We start from the raw sequence: 12,404 nt of genomic DNA, 5'->3' as shown, positions 1-12,404 counted from the left end.
TCTTCAAGATCCAATAACCATCGCGACCGCGACCGCCACCGCCTCCTCCTCCTTCTCGCTGCCAACGCCTCTCGCCCTCAGCCAGATCCCCCGCAGCTGCTGCACAGGAGACACGCGGAGAAACTCCGAGATCTGTCCCTGGCAGGCTCATCTCACCATCTGACTCACAGACTCACACACAGACCACTTACACACAGACCCACAGACTCACACACAGAGACCCACAGACTCACACACAGACCCACAGACTCACACACAGACTCACTGACTTACACACAAACCCACAGACTCACACACAGACCCACAGACTCACATACAGACTCACACACAGACCACTCACACACAAACCCACAGACCATTCACACACAGACCATTCATACACAGACTCCCACACAGACCCACAGACTAACACACAGACCCACAGACTCACACACAGACCCACAAACTCACACACAGACCCACAGACTCACACACAGACCAATCACACACAGACCCACAGACTCACACACAGACCATTCACACACTCACACACAGACCCACAGACTCACACACAGACCATTCACACACTCACACACAGACCATTCACACACTCACACACAGACCCACAGACTCACACACAGACCCACAGACTCACACACAGACCCACAGACTCACACACAGACCCACAGACTCACACACAGACCCACAGACTCACACACAGACCCATAGACTCACACACAGACTCATAGACTCACACACAGACTCACAGACTCACACACAGACCCACACACAGACCCACAGACCCACAGACATACACACAGACCCACAGACTCACACACAGACCCACAGACTCACACACAGACCCACAGACTCACACACAGACCCACAGACTCACACACAGACCATTCACACACAGACCATTCACACACAGACCCACAAACTCACACACAGACCCACAGACTGACACACAGACCCACAAACTCACACACAAACCCACAGACTCACACACAGACCATTCACACACAGAGTCACACACATACCCACAGACTCACACACAAACACACAGACTCACACACAGACCCACAGACTCACACACAGACCCACAGACTCACACACAGACCCACAGACTCACACACAGACTCACACACATACCCACAGACTCACACACAAACCCACAGACTCACACACAGACTCACACACAGACCCACAGACTTACACGGGGTCAACTCACAACCCTCACTACAAAGGCAGAACCCTCACGTCACGCGATCTCCGTTACGCTGTTGAGACATCAAAGTAAAAAGGACGTCATGATGAACAAGGGATTATAACCTTAAAATGAAATAGGTCTGTCACCGCGGCCTTACAAATTGCACACGAATCGATGCAATGAATATATTACGTCGCGGTCTGACTTTTCGCTTGCAAGATTCAGATTTACTGCAATACACACGTCCTTGGACGGGCAAAAGACGAGTGATACTTCTATATGTGCTCATATTCTTAGGTTTTCGGTAAAGTCACATAGGTAAAAAATTAAAATTAATAAAAATAAAATAAAATATTATTTTTATTTTATTTTATTTTTATTAATTTTAAAATAAAATAAAAATATTATTATTATTTTATTTTTATTAATTTTATTAATTTTAATTTTAAAATAAAATAAAAATATTTTTTTATTTTTTTTTATTAATTTAAAATTTTTACCTACGTGACTTTACCGAAAACCTAAGAATATGAATGCTTGCAGTCACGAAAGCTTCAAATCTAGAATCTATTTGTGCTGTTGTTGTTGTTGTGGTATTCCTCGCGGTTGCTAAGCACTCGCAGGCTCGATGGCCGGAAGCGTCCGGCGGATAGCAACAAACAGCACGATAATAAAGTGTGACGAGCTTCTTGATTTTCAGCCGAGGTTACTTTTATAAGGGCTTGCGATGGCGATAATGACGATGGTGACGATGATGACGATGGTGACGATGGTGACGATGGTGATGGTGATGATGACGATGGTGACGATGGTGGTGATAACGATGATGACGACGATGTGGGGAGGTGGGAAATGCAAAGTGGAGCCCTGCAAGGGAAGAAGCAGAACGACAAGTGAGGTGACCTGCAGTGTGATGAGTGGGTGAGTCAGTGGGTGGGTGAGTCAGTGAGTGAGTGGGCGAGTGGTTGGGTGAGTGAGTGTGTTTGTGTGGTTGGGTGAGTGGGTGAGTGAGTGGCTGAGTGGGTGAGTGGCTGAGTGGGTGGGTGAGTGAATGAGTGGGTGAGTGAGTGGGTGAGTGAATGAGTGGCTGAGTGGGTGAGTGAGTGGCTGAGTGGGTGAGTGAGTGGCTGAGTGGGTGAGTGAGTGAGTGGGTGAGTGGCTGAGTGAGTGAGTGAGTTGGTGAGTGAGCTGAAAGAGTGAGTGTGTGGTAGACCGAGTCAGTCAGTTGAGTGAAGTTCACAGGGACATTCGCCGTGTTAGCAGCTATAGAAGAGCGGCACGGAGGCGACTGACCGCGTTACTCGTCTCTCCGCGCCTGCTCTACTATTATGTTTAACTACTTCTGCTAATTCGTCAGTGAGTGGCTGAGTGAGTGAATGAGTGGGTGAGTGAGTAGTTGGGTGGGGTGAGTGAGTGGGTGAGTGAATGAGTGAGTGGGTGAGTGGCTGAGTGAGTGAGTGGCTGAGTGGCTGAGATTGAATGAGTGGGTTAGTGAGTGAGTGGCTGAGTGAGTGAATGAGTGGGTGAGTGAGTGAGTGGATGAGTGAATGGGTGGGTGAGTGGCTGAGTGAGTAAGTGGGTGAGTGAGTGGGTGGCTGAGTGGGTGAGTAGGTGAGTGGGTGGGTGAGTGAATGAGTGGGTGAGTGAATTAGTAAGTGGGTGAGTGGGTGGCTGAGTGGGTGAGTGAGTGAGTGGCCGAGTGAGTGAGTGGCTGAGTGAGTGAGTGAGTGGCTGAGTGAGTGAGTGAGTTGGTGAGTGAGCTGAAAGAGTGAGTGTGTGGTAGACCGAGTCAGTCAGTTGAGTGAAGTTCACAGGGACATTCGCCGTGTTAGCAGCTATAGAAGAGCGGCACGGAGGCGACTGACCGCGTTACTCGTCTCTCCGCGCCTGCTATACTATTATGTTTAACTACTTCTGCTAATTCGTCAGTGAGTGGGTGAGTGAGTGAATGAGTGGGTGAGTGAGTAGTTGGGTGGGTGAGTGAGTAGTTGGGTGGGTGAGTGAGTGGCTGAGTGGGTGAGTGAATGAGTGGGTGAGTGGATGAGTCAGTGAATGAGTGGGTGAGTGAGTAGTTGGGTGGGTGAGTGAGTAGTTGGGTGGGTGAGTGGCTGACTGAGTGGGTGAGTGAATGAGTGGGTGAGTGGGTGCGTGAGTGGGGTGAGTGAGTGAGTGAGTTGGTGAGTGAGCTGAAAGAGTGAGTGTGTGGTAGACTATTATGTTTAATTACTGCTGCTAATTCGCTTCACTCGTTTACATTCTTTAAACACGGGTTCGTCCGTTGCCATGACAGCGACGCAAACTTTGCACGGAGTAATGACGGTTATTGTGATTTTGATGTTGGTGCCGCTGATATTGATGCTGATGATGATGCTGATGATGCTACTAATTATGCTGCTACTGCTGGTGATGTTGTTGCTGCTGCTACTGCTGATCATGATGATGCTGCTGCTGCTACTGCTGATGATGATGCTGCTACTGCTGATGATGATGATGATGCTGCTGCTGCTGATGCTGCTACTGCTGATGCTGATGGTGCTGATGTTGCTACTGCGTCTGGGGTTCCCGCGAGAGGAGGAGTCGCCGCGCACTCGCGCAGCGAGGCCGCCGGTAATTGTGTAACTGCCGCTAATTGAGCCAATTAGCGGCGTGAGCGCGGTGCGTGCCCATCGCGCTGCGGCACCGCGAGCCGAGTTCTCACGCGCGCGGGACGGCAGAGACGCCCCCCGCCCCCCTCCCCCCCATCCCCCCCCTCCCCCCCATCCCCCCCCCTCCCCCCCCTCCCCCCCATCCCCCCCATCCCCCCCCATCCCCCCCATCCCCCCTATCTCCCCCCTCCCCTCCATCCCCCCCATCTCCCCCCTCCCCTCCATCCCCCCCATCTCCCCCCTCCCCTCCATCCCCCCCATCTCCCCCCTCCCCTCCATCCCCCCCATCTCCCCCCTCCCCTCCATCCCCCCCATCTCCCCCCTCCCCTCCATCCCCCCCATCCCCCCTCCCCTCCATCCCCCCCATCCCCCCTCCCCTCCATCCCCCCCATCCCCCCCATCCCCCTCCCCTCCATCCCCCCTCCCCTCCATCCCCCCCATCCCCCCCATCTCCCCCCTCCCCTCCATCCCCCCCATCTCCCCCCTCCCCTCCATCCCCCCATCTCCCCCCTCCCCTCCATCCCCCCCATCCCCCCTCCCTCCATCCCCCCCATCCCCCTCCCCTCCATCCCCCCCATCCCCCCCTCCCCTCCATCCCCCCCATCCCCCCATCCCCCCTCCCCTCCATCCCCCCTCCCCTCCATCCCCCCCATCTCCCCCCTCCCCCTCCATCCCCCCCCATCCCCCCCCCATCTCCCCCTCCCCTCCATCCCCCCCATCTCCCCCCTCCCCTCCATCCCCCCCATCTCCCCCCTCCCCTCCATCCCCCCATCTCCCCCCTCCCCTCCATCCCCCCCATCCCCCTCCCCTCCATCCCCCCTCCCCTCCATCCCCCCCCCCATCTCCCCCCTCCCCTCCATCCCCCCCATCCCCCCATCTCCCCCCTCCCCTCCATCCCCCCATCTCCCCCCTCCCCTCCATCCCCCCATCTCCCCCCTCCCCTCCATCCCCCCCAGCCCCCCTCCCCTCCATCCCCCATCCCCCCATCCCCCTCCATCCCCCCCATCCCCCCATCCCCCCTCCCCTCCATCCCCCCCATCCCCCCCCATCCCCCCTCCCCTCCATCCCCCCTCCCCTCCATCCCCCCATCTCCCCCCTCCCCTCCCCTCCATCCCCCCCATCTCCCCCCTCCCCTCCATCCCCCCCATCCCCCCTCCCCTCCATCCCCCCATCCCCCCTCCCCTCCATCCCCCCCATCCCCCCCATCCCCCCTCCCCTCCATCCCCCCTCCCCTCCATCCCCCCCATCCCCCCCATCCCCCCTCCCCTCCATCCCCCCTCCCCCGACCAAGAGCCCCTCCCCCCTCCCCTCCCCCTCCCCCCATCCCCCGACCAAGAGCCCCTCCCCCCTCCCCCATCCCCCAACCAAGAGCCCCTCCCCCAACCAAGAGCCCCTCCCCCCTCCCCCCATCCCCCGACCAAGAGCCCCTCCCCCCTCCCCCAACCAAGAGCCCCTCCCCCCTCCCCCAACCAAGAGCCCCTCCCCCCTCCCCCCATCCCCCGACCAAGAGCCCCTCCCCCCTCCCCCCTCCCCCCCTCCCCCAACCAAGAGCCCCTCCCCCCTCCCCCCATCCCCCGACCAAGAGCCCCTCCCCCCTCTCCCCATCCCCCAACCAAGAGCCCCTCCCCAACCAAGAGCCCCTCCCCCCTCCCCCCATCCCCCGACCAAGAGCCCCTCCCCCCTCCCCCCTCCCCCAACCAAGAGCCCCTCCCCCCTCCCCCAACCAAGAGCCCCTCCCCCCTCCCCCCATCCCCCGACCAAGAGCCCCTCCCCCCTCCCCCCTCCCCCAACCAAGAGCCCCTCCCCCCTCCCCCCATCCCCCGACCAAGAGCCCCTCCCCCCATCCCCAACCAAGAGCCCCTCCCCCCATGCCCCTCCCCCCTCCCCCCATCCCCCTCCCAACATAATAACATAATTATCACGACGTTTCGGCCACAACGCAAGCAGCCGTCCTCAGGTGGAGAACATGTCTGTCGAGAAGACATAGTCTCATTCATTTAAATTTTTATTTTATTATTTCCATTCTACGTGACTTTACCGAAAGAACCAAGAAGATGAATCCCTGCAGTCACGAAAGCTTTAAATCGAAATCTTAAAGTGACTATGTGCAAACAGAAAATCCAAGAAAAGACGGCAAAATATTGCAGAAAAAGCACCGTACACCAACGCTGTGTGCAAAAATCCTAGTGGGATGCAAGTCAAACAACAACAACAACCACAAGACAACTTAGATTAAGGTCATCAGTCTAACTCTGTACTACAACAAACATTAATGGCCAAACCGAAAAACTTTCCGAAAATCACCAAAATAAAGCCATAAAAGCAATGAAACAGTGCAGGTCATAGGAACTGTGACCGAATTTTCACAATAATGCAGTTAAATTCTCACTCAAGACCCGTGGCAAAAACAAACTCATAGAGGTTGTCTCTACCTAGATTTAAAGCTTTCGTGACTGCAAGGATTCATATTCTTAGGTTTTTTTCGGTAAAGTAACGTAGGTAAAAAATTTTAATTAATAAAAGTAAAATAAAAATAAAATAAAAATCACACCTGAAGACGGAAGCTTGTGTTGCCTCCGAAACGTCGTGATTTTTATTTTATTTTTATTTTACTTTTATTAATTAAAATGTTTTACCTACGTGACTTTACCGAAAAAACCTAAGAATATCAATATAATTTGTCTCTACCTGTCCTGGGCCATACCCTCGGTCGACTAAACCTCAAACGAGTACCCGGTGCGGTGTGTAAACATCGCCGCTGGGGAGACAAAGGCGGCCGAGCGTGGTTCTATCCAATCACACGCTCGTGCCTTCATAGTGCTCGCTAACAGCACCCAGCAGCGCGTTAAGGCTCTAGAGGGATCTTTATCTTGGTATGCGTGTGTTCTACAAGGGTGGCTCTGCTTATGGGGCTCAAGCCTGATGTGGTAGGTGGGGTTATCAAGGTAGGGGGTAGGTAAGGGGGGTGGGTCTCTACAGTGCTGGGTAGTAATCCCTTAAGCCTCCGCAGTCGCCAGTTAAACCTCGGGTCGCGTCTGACATTCACGGGACCCCCACCACCACCACCACCACGCTCCCCAAATCCACCCCGCCCGTACCGCCTCCACACCCTCCACACTACACCCACCCACCCCTCCCCCCACTCCACCCACCCCTCCCCTCCACCAACCCACCCACACCCTCCCCCCACTCCACCCACCCACACCGTCCCCCCACTACACCCACCCCTCCCCCCACTACACCCACCCACCCCTCCCCCCACTCCATCCACCCACCATTCCACCCACCCCTCCCCCCACTCCACCCACCCCTCCCACCCCTCCACCCACCCCTCCCCCCACTCCCCCCACCCACCCCTCCCCCACTCCCCCCACCCACCCCTCCCCCACTCCCCCCACCCACCCCTCTACCCACCCCCCCCACCCACCCCTCTACCCACCCCCCCCACCCACCCCTCTACCCACCCCCCCCACCCACCCCTCTACCCACCCCCCACTCCCCCCACTCCACCCACCCCTCCCCCCACTCTCCCTACCCTCCTCCACCTCCACAGACCTTGAGGCCGAGCCAAAGTTTGCCACCGACAATTTTGTCGCCGAGTTGAATATCGCAAAGCTGTACGAGGGCGTCAGTGCAGTGGTGGCGCCTCGCTGTTTGCCGTGGGGACTCTGCGTGTGCCCCACTCCGATGTTTATTATTATTCTCTGTATTTTAAAAAATATATAGGCAATGTGCTTCAAAACAATGTTAACATTTTCTGAGAATTTGCCAACAAATACCACGAGAAATGTGCCTCCTACAGGCTTTGGAGAACAGCCTGGAGATTATTCCAGGCACGCGTTGACGATGGCGAACGAGTGGGAGACTCTTTAACTTTTTAAAGCTGTTAACATTACATTTATTATCGTGTTACAGTGTAGTAGTATCCGTTTGTTTCCCGTTAAAAACGATAGTCCCATAGAAGTGTTAACAACATTTTTTTAAGCACCCTGTTGAGTCGAGCCCATATCTGGACTTGCATAGACTCACGCAGAGAGCCGCAGACTTCAATAGTCGCATAGACTTACACGGAGATCCATAGAGTTACATGGAGACCGATATTACTTACACGAATAGTAAAATAAAAATAAAACATAAAAATTATAGAAGTAATAAATGAAATAAAATATCTTTTTGGTTCTTTCGGTAAAGTCACGTAGAAGGGAAGTAATAAAATAATAAAAATAAAACATAATAAAACAATTCTCACGACGTTTCGGCCACAACGCAAGCAGCCGTCCTCAGGTGAAAACCAGGTCCGTCGAGGCGACAGAGTCTGAATGAAACAGCACACGAGCTTGGAGCATATATATAAGCTGGGCGCATTGACAAAGGAATTTGCATATCAAAAGGAATTTAGCATATTTATGGGAAATGCAGGAATGTGATTAGTCCTGCATATGCATGTGCATTATGCAGGATTAACAGCATCAAAGGGAGCTGCAGTTACTGCTGCTGCTGAAATTACTGCTGCTGCTGCAGTTGCTGCTGCTGCTGCACTTGCTGCTGCTGCTGCACTTGCTGCTGCTGCTGCACTTGCTGCTGCTGCTGCACTTGCTGCTGCTGCTGCACTTGCTGCTGCTGCAGTTGCTGCCTTATCCATTTTAATATAACACTATGTATTATTCTACCCACCCTAATGTGTATCACACTGCTATATGTTTACTATACAATTACGACACCATACATTACTCTGCACACTGCACCATGCCAGTGAGTGGAACGCGGTCTGAAAGTCACCGTAAACGTGAACACAATCAGTTAAGATCCGAAATGGTTTATTACGTCCTTCCAATGATTGCCAAGCCAGAATCCATCTTCTCGGTTGAAATTGTCCCTGTGTTTGTATATGTGGATAAGGCAGCAACTGCAGCAGCAGCAAGTGCAGCAGCAGCAGCAAGTGCAGCAGCAGCAGCAAGTGCAGCAGCAGCAGCAAGTGCAGCAGCAGCAGCAAGTGCAGCAGCAGCAAGTGCAGCAGCAGCAGAAAGTGCAGCAGCAGCAGCAACTGCAGCAGCAGAAACTGCAGCAGCAGCAGTAATTTCAGCAGCAGCAGTAACTGCAGCTCCCTTTGATGCTGTTAATCCTGCATAATGCACATGCATATGCAGGACTAATCACATTCCTGCATTTCCCATAAATATGCTAAATTCCTTTTGATATGCAAATTCCTTTGTCAATGCGCCCAGCTTATATATATGCTCCAAGCTCGTGTGCCGTTTCATTCAGACTTTGTCGCCTCGACGGACCTGGTTTTCACCTGAGGACGGCTGCTTGCGTTGTGGCCGAAACGTCGTGAGAATTGTTTTATTATGTTTTATTTTTTATTATTTTATTACTTCCCTTCTACGTGACTTTACCGAAAGAACCAAGAAGATGAATCCCTGCAGTCACGAAAGCTTTAAATCGAAATGAAATAAAATAATCACTGATTTTAATAAATTAGTAATTTAAATAAATCAGTGTTTTAAATAAATCACTTATTTATCATTTTATTTCTATTATTACTTCTATTATTTTTTATTTAAAATTTTCTACCTACGTGACTTTACCGAAAAACCCTAAGAGTATGAATCCTCGCAGTCACGAAAGCTTCAAATCTAGAATTTCTTACATGAGACCCCATGCACTTACACAGAGAACCCAAACGCTCACACAGCGGTAAAAAAAAATAACAACAAAAGACAAACACAGACACGACTACACACAGCCACAGATATTTCAACAAAAATATGCACGCAACGCACACGCGCGCGCACACAGTCACACATCAGACGACCGACATGAAGCACCGATGAAAGGTCAGAACAACGCGCCAGGAGATGGTGTGGCCGTTCCCAACGCCAGGGCCGTCTTTGTCTTCCCAGCACCGACGATGTACAAACACACACAAGCAAAAAAATACAAAGATCCCCCGCGCGCATATACCTTAACGGACTCATCTTCTTGTTTCTTTCGATAAAGTCACGTAGAAGGGAAGTAATCAAATAATAATAATAAAACATAATAAAATAATTCTCACGACGTTTCGGCCACAACGCAAGCAGCCGTCCTCAGGTGCTTGCGTTGTGGCCGAAACGTCGTGAGAATTATTTTATTATGTTTAATTTTTATTATTTTATTACTTCCCTTCTACGTGACTTTACCGAAAGAACCAAGAAGATGAATCCCTGCAGTCACGAAAGCTTTAAACGAAACCTTAACGGACTGTTGGAGCGATGTTTTTCACACCGCACTCGGCACCCATTTGAGTCTGAGTCGACCTAAGGGAGGCCCAGGACCGGTTCAGGTCACCGTCAAGTGGCGTTCGCCGTGAGCGGGAATCGAACTTAGGTGGCAGTGCAGCGTAGCTGCTGCCCGCTGCCCGCTGGACTACCGCTTGCCTGTACAACAACAACCCCAACACCACCACAACAACCGCCATTCGCCACTAAGTGGCGGTGACGTCACCACGACGCTTGTGCCAGGCCATGTGCACCTTGAGGCCACGTGAAGTGTCGAACGCCCGCTGGCAGGAGGTCACGGGGCAGACCCAGCAGGTGCCACGGGTTGACTGACTGAGATGACCGAGATGACTGGCTGATGCACCACCTGTGCCCCCTACTGTGCCAACTTGCTGTGCTTTAGCCACCCGGCGCTCCGCTCGTTGTTGTGAGCGTCGCTCCTCCGCCCTCCGTTGTTGCTGGAGGGCGACTGCCTCCATCCGCCCAGTAGCGTCCTTCACGAGCCTCCTCCACAGAGGCCGATCTTGGCACCGCTGGTACCAGTCATCGGCAAGTCCACTCAGCTCCACGTCCTCCTGTACCACATCACTCCATCTCTTCTCTAGCCCGTGCCCCGCCCGTCTAGCCCCCTCGATCCGGCCGAACACCACCACACACACACAGACACACAGACACGCGCACCCCTGCGGGTGAAACCTTCTCACGGGAGGGAGCTCGGAGCCTCACTGCACACAAGTCCGCTCTTGCCTCTCCCCCCGCAGACACCCGTGGCGCTAATCGCCCCGCGCTCATCATCCCCAGCTCCACGTCTCCGCGCGGCTCCATGTCCCCACGTGCGCCGACGGGCGACGCTTACCAACAACAACAAAAAACACGCGCACACAAAGACAAAGATCCCCCGTATAGCCTGGACAGACTGTTGGGGCAAGTGCTGTTAGCGAGCGCCTATGAAGGCCGGAACGGTACACGAGGGGGGTGGGATGCCAGAACCACGCCCGACCGCCTTTGTCTCCCCAGCGACGATGTTTGCACACCACACCATGTACTCATTTGAGTATTCTTAGGTTTTGTCGGTAAAGTCACGCAGGTAATTTTTTTAATAAAAGTTAAATAAAATAAAAATCACGACGTCTCGGAGGCAACACAAGCTTCCGTCTTCAGGTGGAACCGTCACAGCACGATAGCTGTATCATTTGAGGCCGAGTAGACCTAGGCGAGTTCCAAGACCGATTCAAATAACACTCACTGGTGTTAGTGGCCGTGAGCGGGAATCGAACTCAGGTTCGCTGCGTTAACCTATTATGCACTACCGCTCCCCACACACACACCACACTCACTACACACACACTCACCGAAAAGAAACAAACGCGCCCACGCATGGATTCCGTAACGCGCTTCGAACGACGCCTCATACCTCCACAGCCACAACCACGTCCACGCGGGGCAAGGTTCGCGTCGATTGTGTGTGACCCGGGTGAGCAGCTGGAGATACGAGGATCAGTCTCATTTGCGAGTGATGCCAGTGGAGGCGAGAGGAGAATTAGAAACATCTGGATATCGATGTGGGCCATGCAAGGTTTCGGGAACGCGTCGTTTAATTGAGCGGGGTGTATTCCATACGGTACAAGCGCTTCGTGAGAGAGAGACGACGGGAGGAGGGAATTTCCACGGTGGAAACAGCGTGAGAGAAGAAGCAGAGAGAGAGAGCGAGAGACGCGTCGTGACCTGCAGTGTGGTGAGTGGGTGGGTGAGTGCACCAGTGGGTGAGTGAGTGGGGGGAGTGGGTGGGTGGGTGAGTGAGTGAGTGGGTGGGTGAGTGAGTGCACCAGTGGGTGAGTGAGTGAGTGGGTGGGTGAGTGAGTGCACCAGTGGGTGAGTGAGTGGGGGGGTGGGTGGATGGGTGAGTGAGTGCACCAGTGGGTGAGTGAGTGGGAGGAGTGGGTGGGTGAGTGGATGAGTGAGTGCACCAGTGGGTGAGTGAGTGGGTGGGTGAGTGAGTGAGGAAGTGAGTGGGTGGGTGAGTGAGTGCACCAGTGGGTGAGTGAGTGGGGGGAGTGAGTGGGTGGGTGAGTGAGTGGGGGAGTGAGTGGGTGGGTGAGTGGGTGGGTGAGTGGGGGGAGTGAGTGAGTGGGTGGGTGAGTGAGTGGGGTGAGTGAGTGGGTGGGTGAGTGAGTGGGGGGGTGAGTGAGTGCACCAGTGAGTGAGTGAGTGGGGGGAGTGGGTGGGTGAGTGGGGGGGTGAGTGAGTGCACCAGTGGGTGAGTGAGTGTGGGGAGTGGGTGTGTGAGTGTGGTGGGTGAGTGGGTGGGTG

Source organism: Lethenteron reissneri, chromosome 4 (genome assembly GCF_015708825.2).
Source record: "Lethenteron reissneri isolate LAM-NWPU_2019-01 chromosome 4, ASM1570882v1, whole genome shotgun sequence".
Classification (NCBI taxonomy): Eukaryota; Metazoa; Chordata; class Hyperoartia; order Petromyzontiformes; family Petromyzontidae; genus Lethenteron; species Lethenteron reissneri.
Note: the sequence above shows the minus strand (reverse complement) of the source record.